Source organism: Anas platyrhynchos, chromosome 5 (genome assembly GCF_047663525.1).
Source record: "Anas platyrhynchos isolate ZD024472 breed Pekin duck chromosome 5, IASCAAS_PekinDuck_T2T, whole genome shotgun sequence".
In the NCBI taxonomy this organism is placed as follows: Eukaryota; Metazoa; Chordata; class Aves; order Anseriformes; family Anatidae; genus Anas; species Anas platyrhynchos.
The window spans coordinates 9447639-9470413 of record NC_092591.1 but is presented as its reverse complement, the minus strand read 5'-3'; the positions used below and the strand labels follow the sequence as shown (position 1 = coordinate 9470413).

The 22775-nt window shown below is 41.1% G+C and overlaps 1 long non-coding RNA gene across 1 annotated transcript in view; it reads right to left on the bottom strand.

The window, feature by feature from the left end:
* Nucleotides 1–19058: 19058 nt before the first annotated feature.
* The window catches only part of LOC140002713 (uncharacterized), a 47562-nt gene continuing 43845 nt past the window's right edge, over nt 19059–22775 (bottom strand). Inside the window, exons 2-3 of the long non-coding RNA XR_011809984.1 lie at nt 20762–20869; nt 19059–19302 (exon numbers count right to left, since the gene is read on the bottom strand). This is a non-coding gene — a long non-coding RNA (uncharacterized lncRNA). The remainder of the gene's footprint in view (nt 19303–20761; nt 20870–22775) is intronic.

The window sequence follows — 22775 nt, the reverse complement described above, 5'->3', positions numbered from 1 at the left end:
AAGAGGTTTCTCATGGTAATCACTGTCTTCAAGAAGGTGACTGCCACTAGTTCAGAGGGATTATAGACAAAGCACCCAACTGTCAGCCACCTGTCACATCTGCATTTCTTCACAGCTACTGCAGCATCATGAATCTCTCAGGGCATCTCATCTGGGAATGTTTTGACATTGTGCTTTTTTTTTGTGCAAACATTATTTTTTTTTAAGTGCCTCTATTCTGCTTGGAAAGCTGTCTTGTCTGCAAGGAGGTTATGGGCAGAGAGGGTGCCATGTTGACAGGCATTAATGAAGCAGTTATCAGGAAGCAACTGAATGCCATTAATGTGTCCACACACAAAAGCCTTGGTATTTTGATACCCAAAGGAAAACAAACATATCCAACCCTGTTCATGTTCCGATTAAATATGTTAGAATGTGGCTAAAATATACAGTGAGAGGAAAGGAAAGGAAAGGAAAGGAAAGGAAAGGAAAGGAAAGGAAAGGAAAGGAAAGGAAAGGAAAGGAAAGGAAAGGAAAGGAAAGGAAAGGAAAGGAAAGGAAAGGAAAGGAAAGGAAAGGAAAGGAAAGGAAAGGAAAGGAAAGGAAAGGAAAGGAAAGGAAAGGAAAGGAAAGGAAAGGAAAGGAAAGGAAAGGAAAGGAAAGGAAAGGAAAGGAAAGGAAAGGAAAGGAAAAGGTATTCTTGAGTTTTTTTCAGCATCATTAACCCTAAGCTCTGAACTACTGCATGCCAGACCTCACAGAGCACCTCTGGGGGCTGTAGCAACTAACAGGAGCACAATCCCTAAACAGTATTTTCTTTGGTTACCTGCCTCTCCTGTCCTTGGTGAGAGGACAAGAGTACTGACAAGGAAAGTAGGACAAGCTCTAGCAAGGCTCTGGTCCCAGGTTCTGCACAGATGCAGAGAGGACCAAAAAAAACAAACCAAACCAAACCAAACCAAAACAAACAAACAAACAAACAAAACAAGCTTCAAGAGCAAACGTACATTTTCTTCTGTCACCAAAAACATGTTAGGAAAACACGGGAAACTTTTTAAAAGAACAGGAGGAATGAAAGGGAGGAAAAACTACAAGAGAGACCAGCAAAATAAGAACTCATGAAGTCCAAGCAATCAAAACCCAGCCAGAAGATGAATGTAACTCTGCCCCACTTTAGATTAAATGGAGTCATTACATATTATATCAATATCTGACATCTGCAGCTTAACCTGTGACTGCTGAAGACTGCAATATCATCAGATCCAGGGGTCAAGCAGTCACTGAGGTCTTGTGCATCTGAGCAGTGCTGGGTCTGCTCTGAACTCTGCACCTCTGGGTCTGTGCATTCTGCATTTAAAGATTCTCAGTGTCCAAAAGCCCCTTGCACACATGTAATGAAGTTTGTTGCAGAGCTCTGCTCTATTTCAGTTGCCTTTTTCTACTATCATTCCCCTGGGATACACTCTTTCCCTTGATTAAATGGCTATCCCGTGCTTCTTTACAATTCCTGTCTACTCCATAGGCTGGGGGGCACCAAGCAGAACTTGAAGGCAAAGTTATGGCCTCACCAGGAACACAGCAGCAAAGTCCCTTGTGTTGCCCATCCCCTCTGTAACTACCTAGGGCAGAAAGGTACATTTAGCAGGGACAATTCTTATGACACACAGAAATCCATCAGTCTTTTTGCAAAAGCAAATCTAGCACCCAGAGCCTGGTGTGGGGGGTGCCGAGCACCCACAGTGCTGGTGGTCCAACTCTGAGCCTTCTGGAAATGAGGCTGAGCCTTTTTTTCTGAAGATCAATCAAATGTTTTCCAGCCTTAATATGGCTTTGAAAGAAAAAAAAAAAAAAGTAATAATAATAATAATAATAAACCTTCAGCCTCTACTGGTTTTGGTTTTCTTCGTAAATCCATTTACATGTGCAGTCACTGACTAATTTTTTCTTAAGCTCAAGTCATTTCCCTGGGAAATTCTCAAGGTCAGCAATCAACAGTCCATCACAAAGACAGATGAAAAGCAGCAAAAAAAAAATAAAAATCCTTTTGTAAACTACATAATGTTTTTAAGTGAGTTATCGCTATGATTAAAAAGGTTTTAGGTTGCAGGGAGAGACATATCACAGAGTATCTTTGCTGTTTATTCTAATTAAATTTAAGTTGAATGACATTTTAGGAAAAAAGGAAACAAACAAACAAACAAACAAACAAACAAAAAAAGCATTACAAAGCCTTGCCCAAGTAACTCGGTGCCACGTATCAGCATATCTCAATTGGCTTCAATGCTATCACACTGATTTAGACCCCAGGACATTCTGCCCCACCTGTCTGCAGCAGTTTCTATTCCACACACATAGTCATACATACTAAGAGCAGCTAATGGATAGCATGCCAATTAATAGCATGTACTTGCTTTATGTGTGACATATTGTACCATGCATTGATTTTTAATCTGCTCAAACTAGCATTTTTCATGCAGGGTGAAAGTCTGATGTGAGAAATAGCCTCTTCATTTTCCCTGACAACTATTAACACTGAGCTTGTCTTCAGTGCTCATGCTGTAGGCAACTGCTCCTCCCAAAAGTAAATGCAAAGACTGAGGAGAAATCCAGTTTGCAAAATTAACCTCTGTCTCAAAAGTGAATAAATCAGGACAGAGAAGCATACACTTCACTCCTGGAGACAGGAGGAACTTCACTGTGCCTGTTTACCTCCGACAAGGCAGTGAGCAAAAATTCTAAGACATTAGGGGCTTTGCAACTTTCTGTGGATGAGACAACTGTAATGGGAAAAAGTGGACTTATAATGATTTTGAAGCCATAAACTAAAGATAAATAGAAGGCCCTGTTGCCTTTTCCACCACATGATCATGTCACTGTCTGCATTCAGCATCCTGAAGACATGCTCTATCAACCTGAGTTAAATCCCACCACTGAAGTTCATATTGGACCCGTAGCTGTGGGAGCTGTCAGCCCGTGCCTCTAAAACAGCAGGCACAAAGATTTAGAGGGAAATGAGGTGACTGTGGCCCTCAAATCCCCCCAGAGTATATCATGGCCTCATTAATCACATTGCTCATATGTGAGATAGAGACAAATGTTCATCAGCTCAGTTCCTCAGATGAAGGCACTGGTACTAACCTAATTACAGCCAGCAGGACATCTGACCTGCTACATTGTCTCTTGAGGCCACTGAGAAAGGTGTAGAAATAAATAACAAAGAGTCCCAGATCATTATATTCCTGGCTTGGTGCAGTTTTCAACTCAGCAGATGAAATTGCATGAAGCAGGTGGTTTTGCAGAGCTTTTCAGTCCAAGGCCAAAATACCTGCCCGTGTGCTTTGGGGAGTTTGTAGCTAAAGCATGTTGGCTGGCCACAGCTTACCACATACTTCACTGTTCCTGGATATAGGGTATGCATCCATTTGGTTATTGATAATGAAGATAAAACTGGATATATCTATTTTGTTTTGAAATTAATAAACACATGGGTAAGAGGACTCCCAAATGTCCCCTGATGTTATCACTTTCTTATCTTGCAATGTTACAATGTGCTTGCAAAATATAGTCCTGCAGAGATTTTGGAAATGTTAAAGGTTCAGCTATCGACTCCCCTTCCCATTAGGTTTGTAAAGTACAGAAATCAGTTATAAAATGATTTGGTAGGCGTTGTATTTAAAGCTCTGTTCTGAGGGGATAGTACATGGAATGTATAAGCACCCACTACTTGGGTAAATCCCAAAGTCCCCAGAATATACTGAGCAGGTGAGGTGCAGCTGTATCATGTCACATTGTTACTAACAGCCTCAAAGGCTCTGTAGGCTGCTATCAAAAAAGGGTAAATAAAAATAAAGTAAGATAATGATTAGTAAGTCAGAAACTCCCATGTGAGTTCAAAATTAACTACTTTCTAGGTTCTAACACAGAGGTCCCACCTTGTGTCAGGGACATATGCATTTTACAGTGATCAAAGCAGAGCTCTGAATACTTGACATAGGAGATGAAATACAGATCTGTGATTTGCAAAGTAAAAACACAACAACAGCAATAACGAGACATCAAAACAGATCTTAATGTCACACTCCTGGGTGCAACCATAAAGATACCTTATTTGTGGCAGAGATGAAAAGACAGGGAATAAAAGATCATTATTGTAACAACTACTTTAATAAGTGTGGTGTGTTTTTTTTTTTCCTGTTTCTTGTCATGTTTGGTATTCATTTTCTTCATGATTGATCAAAAACTGACAAATAATGTCTTTTATTACAATGTACTATATAAGAAGTGTCTTGGGATGTTTGGACATCACACTAGTGCTATATCTACACAGACAGTAACAGACAGTCCTATTTGAATCTGTACATACTTTGAGCTTGCCATGACTAAGACAAATATAACTAATATTTTCATTGGCAAGTTTGCTGCTAAGAGAAACAGGAGCTACTAGCTAGGATACATTCGTATATGTCTTGCAGAGTAGTGACAGATTGTGTCCAGCCTGCTTGACAAAGGAATGGATGTCTATCTGTGTCCTTTTCTGTTGGTACATCTTAACGCCTATCACTCTTCAGAGTGGGGAAACTGAGCAATATGCAGAAATAAACACATCTGGAAACTGAGAATGAAAAAAAAAAAATAATAATAACTCTCCAAAAGCCAATAATTTTGCCCCAAAGATTTTTCTCCTCTGCTTCAGTAGCCATCAGCCATGCTGCCACCCACCTTCTGTGGGACCTCCTCTCCCTTCTGCTCACCAAATGCACTTCCCACAGACAAAATAGTTCAGGAAACACAGCAAACAGAACAAGCATTAGTGAGCATGCTGAAAGATGTCTAAAAAGTTCACTCGACAACAATTTATTCTGCAAGGGTCTGAAATGTCCACTGGCATAGTGCTAAACTGAACAAAATCATTGTAATCAGAGGATGGCCAAATGCAGTACAATCAAGTAACAGGACCATCATTCCTGGATATTGGAAGTTGACTTTTAGCTTTGAAATGATAGGAAAACATTTGGATACAGGGCTCAGCCTCCATCACCAGGAGCTCCCAGCTGCTCTTTAGATGGGTGAAGCTGGTACATCCCTGCCCTGAGCACCACGGACACAAATCAGCTGGAACCTTTTGGTCCCAGGGCCAAAGGTTTTTCCCTGACAATTTTTTTTCGTCAATCCATCCACATGTGAGTGTTTCTTCCCTTTTCTTTCCTTTTTCTGTCACAGATTAACTGAGTGGCCACAGCCAAGTCACTTCCCCGCTGTCACCCCCTGACATCTTTTGCTGGATTCACCTGTAATGGTAATAAGTTTTGGGGGACATTTTCAGTATGCTCACACAACACCTGGTACAATGACCCCTCCTATCTTCTCCTGAGGATTATAGAATGATAAAAAGACACAAAGAAAAACAGCTGTAACTTAAGTGTGCATAAGTCCTGGCTAGCCTAGTTGGTAAAACATTTATCTCACAGATTTATCTTGCACTTCAATATCAGAAGTTATAAGGCTGTTCCCTTAATCTTCCCCTGTACACACAATCTCTGCTTGATCCTACCTAGGGCCAAGACTGCAGCCTGGCAGAGAAGGAGAAGAGCAACCCAGTAGTCAAGAAATTGCCTAGGAGCAACAAACAATGTGATTCATTGTTTAAAATTGCTTAAAAAAGGCACAGTCAGAGCCTCGTTTATGTTGCACAAGGATTGTTGCAGGGTCTGGCCAATGCTTGCTATGGGATGTCATCAAAGTGAAGAAGGCACAAAACTTTCAGGGAGATCTCCACATGGGACTTCCTCATGTAGCAGTTGTGGTGGAAGGGGGCTGGCAGGCAGAGACTTCCTTCAAGGAACACCTACAGGACCTTTACCTTTTGTGAGTTGCTATTTGCAACTGCAAGACAACCTCCAGGAGTAAGGCAGCGGTGCAGCAGGTGCACATGGATTGTCACTGAAGCTAAAGTGATGTTAAAAGTGTGTGGGTTTCAATCTGAAGACTGAAATTTCATTGACTTTATCTGGTCAGGTCTTCCTTTGTTTTCCCTGCTTATTTTCCCCTGGCACTGTGTGATCCATGCCCACAAGCTGGTGAAATACCAACGGCTGCACTCACTGTGCACAGGATCCCTTTCTACATGTTTTTTTTTTCTTTTTCCAGACCAGCTTTCATGTAAATTCTTGTTTAAATAAGTGCTCTGCCCCCAAGAAGTACAAAATTTGTCTCTTAGTTAGGAAGTTTCTGCACTCTGAAAACATGCTATATAAATGTGAAATATTTTTTATTAACATTTAATGGAGAATTAAGTGCAGTATTGACAGTAGAAAATGGACTGTATTATTTTTATGCTGTGATATGCAAATATACTCATTGTTATTGCAGATTAGGAGAATGAAATTGCTAATGTTTTTTAATAATGTTTATTATATTCCTCTGACAAAAATACCCATTAAAATACCACTTAAAGAGCATGAAGACTGCAGATATCTGAAATGAATTCTGATTTTTTTTTCTATTAAAAAAAAAAAAGATAAGTTTTAAAAATTCAAATCTGCTTTTTTCTGGTTTTACAAATAGCCCACCAAATCAATATTTCAGGAGAGTGAATCAATATTTCAGTACACTGTGATATAAAGTAAAAAAAATTGGTCTATTAACATCTTTTTATTAGCGTGTCAATTGCAGTGCACAAAATTTGCACATATGGGTAAAGAAATTGTTTCCTGAAAATGTGCAAATTGCTACTTCACTGAATGTAAATGAAGTGCTAATTGCTCTTTGCAAACAATATTTATGCAAATTATGCCCTACTGCTTACATAGCAGTGTGGATTTTACATTTACATTTCTTGCTTTTTATTTTTTTCCATCCATTTGACAGTGCCTGGACATCAGGACTTGGGCTATTACTCTCTTTTTTCAATACATTTTATGGAGATATGAATGAGTGAAGAATGGGAAAAGACCTGCAGACGGTAATATATCACGACTTAGAGGGCAGAAGATCTAAATCTGTTCTGTTATTCTGGTTCATCACTCACTAAGCAAACTATTTGCAATAAATTATTCATATCAGTTTTTTTCCTTTTATTCTGTTTGCCTTTTGCCCCCAGATATGTAGAGAAAATCTCCACTAGAGCCATTAGAAAAAAAAAGTCAAAAGTATCTTTCATGAGCAATCCTTTCTCTGTGGGATGTTCCTAAATAAAGAGTCTGGGAATTTTTCAGCAGTCAGTCCTTTATTACAGCTCATCCTCTGTAACCAAATACTTCATTTAAGTAACCAGCACCCACTACATATTGCAAATTTTATAGTCAGCAATGCTGTTGCACATACTTTCTGCTGGAAGCTGAAGCATGGTGATTGAAAGGTGGTGGCAGGTGATGAGAGACCACTCTAAGAAACCTCTGCTCTTCAAAATATACAGAAAATAACAAAGTAATAAACAGCACTAGACCAAGTATTTAATTCAAATGAATACATTTAGACTTTGGGTAGTTTTGTTGTTTCGTTTGCTTGTTTTTCTGATGTTAACCTAGTTTTATTAGTTTGTTTCTTCCTTTTCTTTTTACCCCCTTTTATACATCATTAATTCTGAAAAGGCAAAATACCTTGTCTGGAATAGTCATAAGTAAGAGGAACCTTTAACTACTTAAGAAATATATTTTGAAATATTGATAAACATTGACTGCAAATTTTCATCGTGAATCCTTGAAACTTCCCTATATACTTATCAACATATCATTTCAGGAGGTGAAAATCTTCTCCACCTGATATTAATAAATTTGCCATTAACTTCTGTGGGGTTCAGATTAGCCTTTCACAGTTCATTTTTTTAAAATTTGTTCTGTGATATAAATCATGATTTTTTTCAGTTTTACAATGTTTTTATTGGTTACTGGAATTTCAAGATCTCAGGGTTTCAGATGTCTGCTATTTTGCACCTTAAAAAAAAAAAAATCAAAGGCTTTTTTTTTTTTTTTTTTTTAAGTTTCTTTCTAGGTGGAATGGATGGGACACACTTCCATAGCACTGAGGGGTGCATAGGACAATGCAATTTAAAAATAAATATTGCTGGAGGAAGGGAACAAATATGCCTGGGGGAGCTGGCCAAGACTCTCACAGATGATTTGGATTAGTTTTTATTGCTCTCTGGAGGCAGGCAAGCTGTCTTCCCCTGCACAGCCAAGTGGTCTGAGTTACCCTTTTTAGCTCCATTGCTATTCCTGCCTGAGATTGTCTGTGTCACTCATGTCCACAGGATAAAATGTCAACTCCTTCTTTGTTTTGCTGCAGTCACAGGTCATGCTGCATCCTGTGGCCAGTAGGTTCACCCCAACCCAGCCAGCCCTCTTGAGCCACTCACCCAGCAATGGGTTTTCAATGGGATTCCCTAAGAGTTTCCTTCCTACAGGGACGATCTGTCAGGCACAGCCCAAATGTAAACAGAAGCAACAGTTTCACAAAACAGCATGGTGTTTGCAGCTCCTCCAGCTCCAGCTGAGGAGCTTCTCACGAAATATCAGTCAAGTCAGAGGGTGCTTGTGTGCCATTCCTTTGCACAAGTCAGCAGTGTCATCACATCTGGGTCGGTGTCAATGAGTGACAAGTGAGAAATAGATGGGAAAAATACATTCCAGATGTACTTCTCTCTCACTCTCTCACACACACCCATAGCTAACTCCTGGAAAAGTGTCTCCCAACATTGACACTAAATCAGAGTTAGGTTAACATGGGATAACAAAATCTCCAGGCTTGGAGCAGGGGGCATAATAAAGGCAATGTGGTGCAGCAGATCATGGGGTCACTGCTGTGAAATGACCCTGCACTGAGTACATCTAATCCTAATCCCAAGAGAAAGGAGACCTTAAAATTTAGCAAGATGTCCCCAGCCGATCAGCAGATAAGCACCCATTTGAAGAGGAAGGCACACGACAAGGGAGTTACACTAATTCACCAGAACAGACTGTGCTGTTGGGAGCTCTCACAGCTTTTCATCTTAGAGCATCTCTGAAGGTTTCTCACCATCAAAAGCTCTTCTGCGAGTGTTTTCAGACCCACTCATTTCTTTGCCTCAGGAATGATGAGAAACAGCAATCATCTTTCTTTTTTTGCAGAGCTTTTCCATCTGGGATGACTTGAACTTCCCTAAAGAAATATTGTACGTTTTTCTGTACTGATGGTACAGTTCATGAAATACACCTCTTCTCAGACAAGCATGAAATCTCTTCCTCTGGCCTTAGAGTTTGCTTCTCTATCTCTGGAGCTATCCAGTGCTTAGGAACTTCTTGGAGAAATTCTCAAACATCACTCAAATTCAGCTCTAGCTCAGCAATCAAAATTTCCTAGGGTTTGGATATTTACCTGTAATCCTCTGGCTCACTGAGCTGTCTCACACAATCCACTCCTGTTCACACCATAAAATGTCTTAATACAAACACCATAAAATATTGTAATTCAGCCTTTCCTGAGAGAGCTTTAAACTGATGTGTTTTATGTTGTGTGCAGGAGCAAAACAATTCTTTTTCCCTCTGTCTTCCTTTTGATGCTGAATGCAGACTGCTGCCCTTTTACCTGAAACTGGGACTAGAGATAGGCAATTGCTTCTTTAGCAATGGCTGAACTTCGGTTTTCAGTAGTGCCTCCAGCAAAATCAATCCGCACAGGCTCTTAGTAGTGACAAAGCACAAATGGACTTCCCTGCATCTCATCAAAACCTAACTCCCAGGAATACAAGAAGAGGAGTTCAGTTGTTGTAGTTTACCTCATGCTTGGAATTGGCTTGGCAAGCCTCAAAAAGTTCTCCAATTGCTGCTGCCTTAATTTTCTCCAAAGACCTTGTGGCCCTGATGCTGGAGGTGGGTCTTCTTGTAATATATTCTACCTTTAGTGTGTCAGTCTATGCTTATGATCACATTTTTAATTTCTCCAGAGAACATTTATTAAAGCTTATTCATTTTCAGATCAAGGTGTGTTGTGTCTGGAGCCATAGGCTGCCATCTACGGAGAGGCAAAAGGTGTATCAGACTCCTCAGCCCTTTAGTACCCAACAAAGTTAATTTTACAAGCAGGGCTGGGGACAGCTTTGGTGCCAGCAGGACACGGGCTGGGACCTGCAGCCTGCACAGCACATGTCCCCTCAAGCTGTAGGGCTCTCCAAACACACTCTTGCTGCCCAGGCAGATCAGAGCCATGGGCACCACGAGCCTGATCTGCAACCCTGTGCACAGCAAGCACAGCTCTGCCTGCCCCTTGGTCCTGTTTCAATAAGTGCTTAAATTTGAGTGTGTCCTGTGTCAAACGCTCATCAGACATTCAAGCACTCTGTATAATTGGGGTCAGCAATAGCCTGCTTTCTGCATGGATACAGCAGCTTGGGGCCAGGGAGATGTTATGAGAAGAGAAGTGGCTGCAGCCTGAGGGAGAGACACTATTAGCATCTGCCTGACAGCGCTGGGCTCCGTCTGCATCCAAGTGGTTTGGACAAGGTGAGATGAGGGCGAGCAATAAAACTGTGCTGGGGCTGAGCAGGCTCCAGGACCAGGGTCAACCAGCAGCAGCAGCTCCCTGGGGCCTCGCAGCCAGGTCTTGTCCCATCGGCCCAACAAGGGAGCAGGGCAGGCTGGGGACAGCCCCCCCAGGGCATTGGGCACCTCCACAAGGATGGAGGTCAGCCCACCATGGGGTCTGGCCAGGGGGATGCTCTCAGAGCATCTCTGAGCAGAGAGACAGAGCAGGGCTGCTGGAGCCAGCCTCATCGCCCTTCTCCTCAGGTGGGTTCATACAGTGATGTGTCCTTTTCATTTATTTTGAACAAGAAATCTTGTGTTTGTACAGGAACCTTCACAGTACACAAAGTGCTCTTTCTTTATTGAAAAGTGTAAGAATATGAGAATTTACCACAGACTGAACTAGAAAATCCTTGGGTTTAAGACCATCCTTAGGTTTAAAAAACAATCCTTGGATCTAATTTCTCCCCTCAGACTTAATTTCTCTCTTAATTTTACTCCCCACACCTGAAACACTCTTGTCAGAGTGCAAGCACTCAGCAGCAACATCAGACCTTGATATTTCTCTGTCTGGTGCTCTGAAGTGCACGCCTTGTCCTCAAAGCTAAAATCAACACCTTCACAACAGATGGATGATATTGATGCAATATTATTACATGAAAAAACATTGCTTCTTTTACTCTATATTTTCTTTTGTTCTTAAAGAAGACACAGCACAAACAGCAATCCAGGTCCAGCCCTTTCTCAGGTCCCCAGGATAGAGCCACTGGCAGGACTCCTATAAAGGGCCCATCACTTGCAGGTAAAGTGGTTGGAGAAGTGTCACCAAGGGCACACTTTGATCTTCAGGTTTTTATTAATCTGGGCGATGATACGTGAGGAGGTAAGGATATTGTTTGCTCTCAGACCTAAGATTGAATTTCCAGTCCTGGCAGTTAGAGAGGAAAAAAACCCAACTTATCCTTGGAAACATACAACATCTCATGTGGCAACCACTGGAACACAAAGGCATATTGCTATTTTTAGAGCAGATTCTCTGAGTACAACGGCAGTTTAAAATATACACTAAAATAGCGGTCCCTAGAGCCTGCTAATGCCAGTCTCCTGAACCAACAGCTTCCAAATAGCTTTAGGAGGAGTCAGATTCCCCAATACCTCTCACATGGGTGTAAATCCATGCACACATACACAGACACACGCACCGATGTCAAAGGAACTATTTGGGATTTACATTGCGGCCACTGCGAACATGCTCTGACCCAAGTGCCCAAGTGCAAAAGAAAAATGTGTTTCCCAGCCACATGAATATTTTATTCTCCCAAGACAAGGTCTCTGCGCTCATCAGCCAGGAGCAGAGGGGATGCTGCCAGCTCTGCTCGCAGGGCTGGCTGTCAGACTCCCCACGTATGCCAGCTCTCAACAACATCACTGCGTTGCTGCAAGCCTCCAGGATGGAGACAGGAAAGGGCTCAGAGATGGGGGAGCATAAGAGAGTTCCACCACAGAGGATTTTTGATAGTGCTTCACAATTAGGAGTCCCAAATTTACTCTCTTCATTCCCTATGAAGGCTGCCTGGAGAAGTGTGCTCTCTCAGCTTTGAACTGAAACAGCCTCGTGCTCTTTCCTGCCTTGTTAAAGTGATTCAAGCTTTCAAGTTATCAATTAAAAAATAAAAAATAAAAAAATCTAACAAAGGAATTGGTTATAAAAAAATAACGCCCTTATGACTGAGGTATTGCAAGGGAGGTGCTGGATGCCCACACAGCAGTCAGCATCTACCACTGCCCACTCTAAAGAAGAACCCATGCTCAGTGTCAGGAGATAGTTAAGCAGGGAGGAATGAGATTCCTGAAATGTGAGTGCATTGAGTGAGAAGCTGCCTGAGTGAATGAAAAGAAAACAGCCTGGATTTGGGTGCTGTTGTGTTAATTCCTGATCCCTGGGAGAGGAAATACCTGGCGTGGCAAAAATCTCCCATCTCCCTGATCAGGTTTGCACTCCATGGATAGCATACATAGTGCAGAGGCTCTTGGTGTTGCCTTTCTTTTCTATGTCAGGCAGCAATTGTGCTTCTTTGTTTGACTTTGTGGCAGAAGTTACCAATAAAAATGTGTTATCAGGAGCATTGTTTCACTGATGTGACTCAGGGTCATCAGTCTAATTATAACTGCAGCATCTAATTTGGGAGCCAACCCTGTCAAACCCCAGCATGCAAAATTTCAAGAGATTTTGTAATTAATATAATTCATTCAAATAATAAATTAGACTTCAGGGTTTTATTTATTCCACTAACATGTGCCTCTTTTCTCCATTTCCATTTCTAGGCTGCAATCCTGGAGATGTTTTAAAACAAATATACAGTTTATTCATCATGAGAACCTCATGTGTGCAAACATCTATCAAAAGCCAAGGCTAGCTTTGGTTTTAATCCTACAGCAAATATACAAATAACACGCTTCCAGAGGGAGTTGCTAGCTTTAATTAGCCTCACCTTCTGATGTTTTATGTGATGTAGTTTCCAAAAGCCACTCTTTCTCTTGTAACCTTTTAATTTCAATTAATTTCCCATGATCATAGGTTAAATAATTTTCTATAGAGATGCACAATACATGATTTGTCTTACATTGGCTATGGATAGAAACTTTAAAAACCTGGTGCTCTTCTTTTTAATAGCAACTTATCTGACTGCTTTTCCTACAGCTGTACATAGCTACACTTTACCTCACTTATGCAGTATTTCAGACAATGCCAGCAATGATTTTTGTTGGCTGGACTTTAAATTGGGTAAGTTTTTAGACCCTTAGATCTCTGTTGTCAATTGCTTGTGGAAGAGAGCAGATTGAGCAGATTATTCAAACTGCTTTGATGTGTTCAGTTAAAAATATCTCCCTGTTGGCACACCTAGTTATTTTGTTTGTTTGTTTGTTTTATAGAAGGCAACCTGGTAGATAGAAGTCAATCTGTCATCTGTTTTTCATGCTAAAGCGTTCCAGCCTATTTAACTGTTCTATTGTCTTTTATTTATTTATTTATTTATGAGTATGCGTGTATCTATCTTCCTTCCTGTATAAGATGCAGAGCACAAATATAAAAAGCTTTCATGCAAGGACAACTTCAAAACTGCTTTCAACCCAGATTCCCCAGCAGTGTGGCAGGAAAAGCCTCAAGGTTGAGGCTATGAAGGGAAGAGGTATCAAAGGGATTCTTGCATTTCCAGGATCTCTCTCTCCTTCCCCATTTGGGGTGAAAACTCACAGACTTGGGTTACACACTATTGCAGAATGGAAACATGAATGAGAGTGTACTTTCCTAACTTGCTCTAATGAGCAGCTGTGAAGTAACTACTTTTGCTAGTGGGGGACTAACTTCTTAAAGTCTCTCCTTGTAGTCCTAGAAAAGCAGCAATTTTGTTCTCATTGTTCCTGCAGCAGAGTTCATAAAAGAAATGCTCAGTGGGCTGTCTCTGGCTGAGTTTGATTTTGTACTTTTTACAGTGCTGAGTATCTTCATTTCAAATAAAAAACCATTTTAGCTGAAAACATGTAACTGTGCTTTGTGTCTAGAAAACATAATGCTACAGTGCAGTCTTTGGCTCTAAATGTGCACCTATAAATATCTTAACCAGGCACTCAGCAGCACGCTATTGTTCCTGCTTCATGGCCGTACAAATCTGAACCTTGGAAGCAAAGGAAATGTGAAGTGGATACAGAGCAGGAACATATTCCATTCCAGCTGACAATTCAAGGTTACTTTTGAAGTAAATAATGTGTTGCTAAACAGATTTCTCTCTCTTTTCTGATAATAAAGTTGCTACATGCTGGATTTGACTGCTTTTCATTAAATAAGAGCTGCACAGGTCAGAGGGTGGGCAGGTTCAATTTGTTCTCCTGGTGTACGAGTACCAAACAGCTTTCTGTTATGCTGAGGGAATTAAGCTAACCTTCGATCTCCCCTAAGCACAGACCACTCAGGCAAGGCTTAATATAAGGCAGGCATTTTCTCCAGGTTTCCCCTTCTGCAAAACCTCTCCTTATTCTCATGTGTTTTAGAAGCTGGAGGAAGGAGTGAGCATCAACATTTTAAAACCTTAACAACCTCAGCATCTTTACAGGATGGAGAAAAGCTCCAAGAGCCAAGGGCATCCCTGCTACAACAGGACAGCTTCAACAGACTGTTCAAGCGTGGCTGAGAGCAGCTACAAAGCCCATGTCCTGCTTCGAGCAGCTGGGCAGAGTCTGACTGACAGATGCATGTAACATTTACTGATGTCAAACCCACAGAACATTTTTTCTTTTGCACCTTGCAGGTTTTCCTGTAAAAGGAATATATAACCTTTCAGGCTGTGGTGTCATAGCATCCCCTGCAAAAGAGAGAGTGCCAGGAGGGAACTAAAGGTGAATATTTTTCTACAAGATTACTCCTGTGAAGGAGTTTGTGTGGCACCTACAAGCTGGTAGAGAATAACTGCAACTAGCTTTCTTTGGTATCTACAATATTCATCTAGTGTCACTTTCTCCTACCTCTCTTGTTTTCAGCAGAATTTGTAGCTACTGATGAAAAACAAAATGAAAAGTAGCCTGATAATTTGATTGTGCCTTTGGACATGAGTGGCCAAGTGTTAACCCCTTCCTATACCTCCATCTGGTAGCAAAATCTCTTAGCCCCTCTAAGTGGGTATTGAATTGTTCATTATGGCAACAGCTAATTCCTATGTGCCCTCCTGTTGGCACTCCCAGCTCCATGTGGTGTTTCCCTATCCTGTGCCTGATCCTTCAATGACTTTTCAAAGGCACATCTGAGCCCCTACAACAGTTCCGTGACTTGGGAAGGAGTGGCCCTGCTCTGTCCATGCCATCACGTTTTTTCCTCTAATACTTGTTTTCCACCATTCTCTTTTTCATGCTCCTGCTGTTTGCCTTAACTTGTCCTGGTCCTTAGAGGGCTTTAGGCTGAGTCTCAACACTATCAGAAAATGAAGCTACTTAAAAAGACAACTTTCGTTATGCATGTATAAAATAAACTGTGTTCTTCCAGGGGAGTAAGTTGACTCAGTGCAGAATCACAGGAGCAATACATCAGGACCAGCTAGGAGATACATGTCTACAACACCAAGCCTGGGGTAGAGCAAGGGGAGTGGGACTGGCTCTGCCAGCAGCAGCTCAGCCCTACTGACAAACCAGCGATTGCCAGAGTCACCAAGACGGAGTCTGTCCTCCAGTCTTTCCTCCCTTCAAGTGCCAGCACAGGAGGGGTAGAAGGACTTTGCCATTAATAAAAGGTCAAAACAAGAATGACTATTAAATTTATGGATAAGAGTGAAATGGGAAAAGGCGGGATCACTGAAGGTCAAAGATGCAGAATGAGCAATTTCTTATTGAATTTTTTTAAAGCATTTCTAGGTTGCATGGAGAAAAAAAAACAATTAAGTTGCATATTTGTAGTATCTAATATTTTAAGTTTGCTTTAATAGTCCTTTACATCATTATGATCAGTGCTGTAAGAGCATAAATATCTCCATCTCTTCAATATTTGCCTCTTGACAGGTTACTTTTCTACCCACAGAGATATTGATGAGACACTTTTGTGCTCCAGATATGTGCATTTTTCTGCATTTTCAAATAGGAACCACCATTATCTTTTTGCAAGCTGAATATTTTTTATACATCATTTACTAGTGACTAATGTGTGCTTCAGCCGTGGGCTCCAAGGACCGTCATTTATCTTCCATAATGACCACAAGTTCTTAAACAACTAGCAACATACTGGCTGCAAAAGATGATCACAAAAGACTCTTAGTTACAGTGAATGGAAACACAGCAAAATGTATGTTGATATCTTTCCCTTTGGAAACAAACAAACAAAAAACCTCCTGTCTCTCGTGTGAAATGCAACATGAAGTAAAAGAAGTCTTTAAATCATGTAGAAATATGCGGGTTTATTTCTGTTTCTGAAGCCAACTCCTCATGTAGAAAATAAATAAATAAATAAATAATAGATTCAGGGAAAATAAAAATTATGTAAAAAAAAAAAATCTCAACAATTAACTTTATAGTATGCCAGCTGCTTGTGATTTCTTAGTGCTGCTGATTATTTTCTGAATAAACATTATATGCAACAGTATTTGTACATACATTTAGGACAATGCCATTGTGACTACAGGACAAAATATTCATGTTAAGCCCATGCTTTGAAAGCAAATCAATGCAGTTTGCCCCAGCAAAATATGTATCATTTTAAGAAGTCAGATTAGCCGTGCAGCTTTTTGAAACACAGAAACTAAATTTGTGCTAGACCATGCAGCTACGTCTCCTGGATGCGAGTTAGCAAGCAATGAATTCTCCCCCTGGGTTAAATGTGAACAAGTGCAATGGAATTCCAGAAAGAGCTCACCATCCAGGCCACACAAGCTGAATTTTGGGAACTCTGCCCTGGCTATACCAGCCAGAATGTATCTCAGCAGGCTGCTCTGCTCCTCCATTCCCTGGATGGTAGGAAGGTGTTGGTTCCTGCAAGCACTTTGTGTTCCCCACCGTTGTCTGGGTTATTCCCAGTGAGAATATGGGCTCAACTTTTCAGATGCTCCTAGTGATTTCAAGTGCACTATTTGACCATGATTTTCATGGGAAGGAAGCTCAGCACTTGTATGAATGTCTTCTTACAAGTACTCCTTTTCCACAGTTTTACTGGCGGCTCAACAGACAGTTTCCCCAGTGCCAAATAAGTTGCAGCTATGCAACAATTTTACCACATGCTTTCAGATGCCATAAAACAACTTTATCTCCATTCTGTGTCTTGGGGTTGAGTTATTTTTTAGTATCTATCCTCCTATTAATAAAGAGCAATGGAGTGATAAATGTGTATTTTATGCAATACACATCACTATACATGTATATTGCTGCTTCCAACAGCTCGGCCACCTCCTGCTGTGTGCAGGCTCTGTACAGCCTCCTCCTGTAAGCAGGCAAGCCTACAGAAAGCATAAGTCTGCGGAGCCTTTTGTCAGCACCATTGGCCAGGTCTGTAGGCAGCCTGCAGGGCCAAGCACAGATCTAAAGAGAAATCTCATTACCTTCCTTGGAGACATTGCCCTTTACCAAAGTTCATGGATGTGCAGCATGTATTTGCCAGTCAGGTGTGCCAGCGATCAGTTGTATTAAGGATAATATTGACATCAACTGATTATGCTAATGGTTGCACTTCACATGTGTAAACTTGGCCAGTGTGTAATTTCTGGTTTCAAATAACTCACAGTTTGCTATCCAGTAGGTTTCTAGTTTATTTCTGATGTTCCTAAATGCTTGCCCTGTCAACATTTCCATATCTGACTGCTCAAGCCTGTCCACACTAGAGAAGGGGTTCTGATATAGGTTCCTTTTTCCTTAACTACACAGACACCTTTCATTGTTTTTGGGTGCAGAGATCCACACCAGTAGATTAAGATGAACATTTCCTAAGCTTATCAGTAGTTAGGAATGCTTCATTTATGGATTATATACACACAAATATCTTCAAGAGATCATAGAGGTTTGATTTTCAGAGACTGAGAGTTGGGAAACCAAAGACAAGAAATTCAAAGTCCCTGAGATGAACCTTTCCCACTTTTCAAAGTTACTAAGTGAGGAATATGATTGCAATGAAACATGTTTTCATATTACAGTTTGTTTGCCCAGGTATACTTCTTTCACTCCTCCAAAACATAGTGACTGATAAAGATGGATGGGCTTTGACAAGGCACATCAGTCATTTTCAGAAAGCTGATGAGGCCCCTCTGTGCTCAGTGTTGCACAAGCACAACAAAAGCTCAGTTCGGAGAAGAATATCCTTGTCTGCATGTGTGTTTTGTAGCATCAGTAATATGTACCCTGGGAGCATTTAATCTATAGTATCAACACTATTTATGGTGTCTGGAGTTTTACGTGGCTAAAGTAATTACTGTGATAAATGCCAGCAATATTTTAAAATTAACATTGAAGTTTCCTTCGATTTAGAAGCAGAAGACACTTAATTGGCAAAGATGGGATTGCATTAAATTCCCTTGCTCTTTAGAGCCTGATTCTGCATAGCCGTTGCACAGAGGGGTCTTTATTTTCATCCTGACTTCTGGAGTGGCTACAAGACCATTTCTGGTGACTGTTTTCTCCATTCACGTCCTGACTGATCTTAGTTCCACCTTTTCCGCCCCATGTAGGAGACAACAGGTCCCCTGTGCCTCAGAGTATAACCTACAGCTTACCTGACAGATGGACAGATAAGTTCATCCCCATCTATTACTCCTCCACTGTGGTGACATATAACCAATATCAGAAGAGAGACACAGAAAAGGAGCCCAGCTTTCTTCAAATCACAACAAAAGCACATGAATGAAGACCTAGCTCTTGTGGTGGCAAAATCTCCAGGGTTCTCACCACCTGGAGGTCACAGAAGGATGTGACATTTACTCACGTATCATGAACTGACATCTGAGGTAGCTTAGAAACTGCCACCAGTAACAATAAAGGAGCATAAGTGAATGAGTTTCTAAAGAAGCAGGTTCAGCCTCTGCCATGTACTGCTCTGTCATTACAACAGCCCTATTTGCATCCCAGGGGAATTTTGCCTCAGAAAGGAATACAGAATTGAGGTCTTAACATCTGTGTGGCACCCCATGCTTGGTATTTCAAACCAAGGATGGGCAGTGGGTGGTTGTGGAGAGTCCTTCAGCTCTTGCAGAGCCATCAACAGGCTGAAGATCTCCTGTGTCCTCCTACATGTACATGGGTTTCTTCAGCACATGGGAGAAGGTGTTGCAAGCCTCAGGAGGTAGAGATGATGCCTTTCATATCCATCCTACAATGAATGATGGATTCATATTAGGTCAGAGGTTGGACTCAATGATCTTGAGGTCTCTTCCAACCTAGAAATTCTGTGATTCTGTGATATCCATGCTACAATGTGTTCATCAGGTTGTTTAGGTTATGAACCATACTTGCTATTCAGTCTATGTACTCTGCCTCTGAGCCCTGCTCACAATCCCTGATATTGTTAATAAAGAAGTGGTTGTGCTATTTCAAAATGAGCCAAAGTTTCAGGCGTTGAACAGAGTCAGCAGATATCTGATATAATCATACATTCAGCTACAAGGTCTTCATTTAACCTGAACACAAACTGCAGAGCCTTTCCTTTTTTTTTCCTCGGGAATTACTCCTGTTTTGCATTCCAGAACACTTGTCACCCTGGTGAATATTAATTAAAAGTTGTAATTAATTAAAATGTCAATTAATTCCTTTATTTTATTCTTCAGGGTAATCTTGTATTCAGTGCAAGTGAGAGCAGCAAGTGAGCTTACTAGAATGAAATAAAACAAATCTCTGCCCAAGTCCTGCAATGTGGATCCTGAAAGAAGTGATCGTCTGGCCAGCATTTGGTCAAGGGAGAGAGGGGTTAGGGAGCACATGCATGAAGGCACACAGACAAGCACGTTGTGACAGTTTGGGGACCACCTATGGCCAATTTGCGAATTCCAGCTGTGATTTTATGAGCCCCCTGTGCGTTTATGAATTTTGATTGTCATTTGTTGCAGGCTTCTAACTTATGTTGAAGAGAGATGGGGCTGCACTTTGATGGCCATCTCTGAAATAGGACGTTGTTCAGAACCAGATACAGTGAGCAGCCATGCTTCAGCAGAACAATAACTGGATATGGCCTCAGCAAAGCTAAATCCAAATTCTACCTGGGTAGAAATCAGCGAGGAAATCACCGTTTTGGCCACAAAGGAAGATGGGATGGAAGATGAAACTGGTGTTTGGTTTGGTTTGGTTTGTGTTTGTTTTATTTATTTTTTGTTGTTGTTGTTGTTGTTTTGTTTTGTTTTGTTTTGTCTTATTTTTCACTGGAGTTGAAAGGACTTTGAATCAATGTAAACATAAATGTGGGATATAACTGAAAGAGACAGGGTTAAAAGTACAGCAGTTACTATGAAGAGTATGTTCAAAACAGTTCTCTTTGGATAGCAACAGACTTTCTCTGGTATAGACTTATACATGGTGTTGCTTGAAACAAAAGCGATACTGATATATTTTCACATAGAAAATTAAAAGTGAATTTTCTATCCAAAATGTTGCCACAGAAATCATTACTTTTCCATATATACTATGGGAATTGTTCTCAATCTCTTCCAAGACACTCCATCTAATCTCTAACTTGTTTTGGAAAGAGAGCACTAATTGCAGTATTAGCCATGGGAGTTTAATAATGTAAGGATGAAAATTCCCATATACGTAAAGCCAACATAGTGCATGTTGTTTACCTGGAATTGTTGATCTTCTGCTCTGTTATTGTTTCATTTCCTTGCAAAGTTTCTCAGAAACCACAGTTATTGTATCTTGCTTCCTCCTCTTCCTCTCCAGGGGCAGTCCTTTCCAGATCAAGGCAAACAATGAGTTTGTACAGCATCCTCTCCAGACATTATGAAATACAGCTTTGTAGACCTTTCCTGTCAGCTCACTCAGATGAATCTACCGAGAGACCTGGGATGCTTTTTAGAATGTGCACTTGCCTTTAATAATAACTGGGTACAAAATGCTGTGCAATGTAAATACAGTCTTTCCTTCTACATTTTGTGTTTTTCTAATGGTAGATAAGTTACATCATCAGTGAAGACAGGATTTATTGGACCAAAATAAGCCAGAAGCGTGACTTCTGCATCTGAGCAAGTCACCTTGACTCTCTCTGCAGGCACAGAAGCACTTCCAAGGCATCAGTCATCTCATTCTAAAACAGATGAGATGAGCCATGGCCTTAAATATTTTTCCCTCTCTGTTCACTGTAGCAGGGGCCTTGCACAACCAGCTCAGAGGTAGATATAGACATTACAAACCTGGTGACATGCCACATTTTCTATACATCTTTCTTGGACAGAGAAAATCCAGGAAAGCAACTTCACTTTTGCTTCTAATTTCACATCTGTGGTCTTAGTCCTGTAATGGCTGGATTTTCCTTAATAAAGGAATATTATTTGGGGTAAAAATGCATAAATACTTTCCTTTTTGCTAGTCTTGGATTTTATTAAAAAATTCTAGAGAGGAAAAAAAAAATGAGATTTCTGAGGAGCTTTCCCAAACCGTGCATGATCTATGACATCTTGAAAGTCAGACTGTCCACTGATGTGGTTACAGGGAAGCATGCAGAAAGCACGTGCTGGATTTGTCCATGTATAAATTCACTCTAGAGTTATGCTCAAGGACTAAGGCTCACACAGTTGGGAGATCAGCTAAAATGAGCACTGCTGCTGAGAAAGAAGCATATGCAACTGGGATACATCAGGTGCCTCTTCTAAATTTAAGTTTCTGTGGCTGAGCACTAGAAAAGTTCCAGTAGTGGTATCAAAGACAGCACAGGAGTCTGGATTTCATTAGCAGCTTACCCTATGGATTGTCTGATTGATGTTTTCTCCTATACCAGAAGCAATGTACCTCTCACATACAAAGGAAACATAGTTTGCAAGGTATGCTACAACTTACACCAATTTGCCTGTAAACTGGATCGGGTCCTTCATGTAGCTGAAAATTAAAGTGCAGAAGAGCCAAGGTGTTGCTCCTGACATTGCCTCCAAACAATCTCTGTCCCCACAGGTTTCTTCCCTGCTCCTTTGAGACAATCCATCCTGACAGTGCACATGGAGCAGAGGGAAGGTGGTGCACAGAATGATTGTCTTGACAGGATTCTTTAAATAAGGTCAATTGACTGGAAAAGTGAGTACCTGCCTATGGCTCCATAGTCTGGAAGGACCCAGACTACTTTGCTGCGCTTTCTTATAACAGTATTTGTCTAATCTTCCTCCTGTGGTAGCAAGAAATGACTGTCTAATTGGAGAGGGCAGAGCAGCAGATTAGCACACAGTACACTGAATAACATTCCAACATCTGCTGTCACAGATTTGCTGACAGCTGTTTCTACAGAGTAGCTGGAAAATCTGATAATCCTGAACATGAAATTTCTTGTTATCTGTGCAAAGGCAAGTGCCAGTCTCCAGTGGGAACCTAAAGGACAATCTGCAGCTCTGAGTAAATGCTGCCAGCTACACCTGGGCATCAGCTTCAGCACCTCCGCTGAGAATGCACATCTGGACACAGCTGCACCAGGGCTGCCTCCCACAAGGTGACACGTAGCAAGGGACTTCTGGTCCCCAAAGGGTGGTTTTTTATATTCCATGGTTTGATTTGATTTGCAGATTCAGAGGGTCAAGGCTGAGCACCTCTGCCAGAGAGAATCCAGGAAGGATGTACAGCCAGTATAAAGACTCTAGAGACTGTAAATAAGTA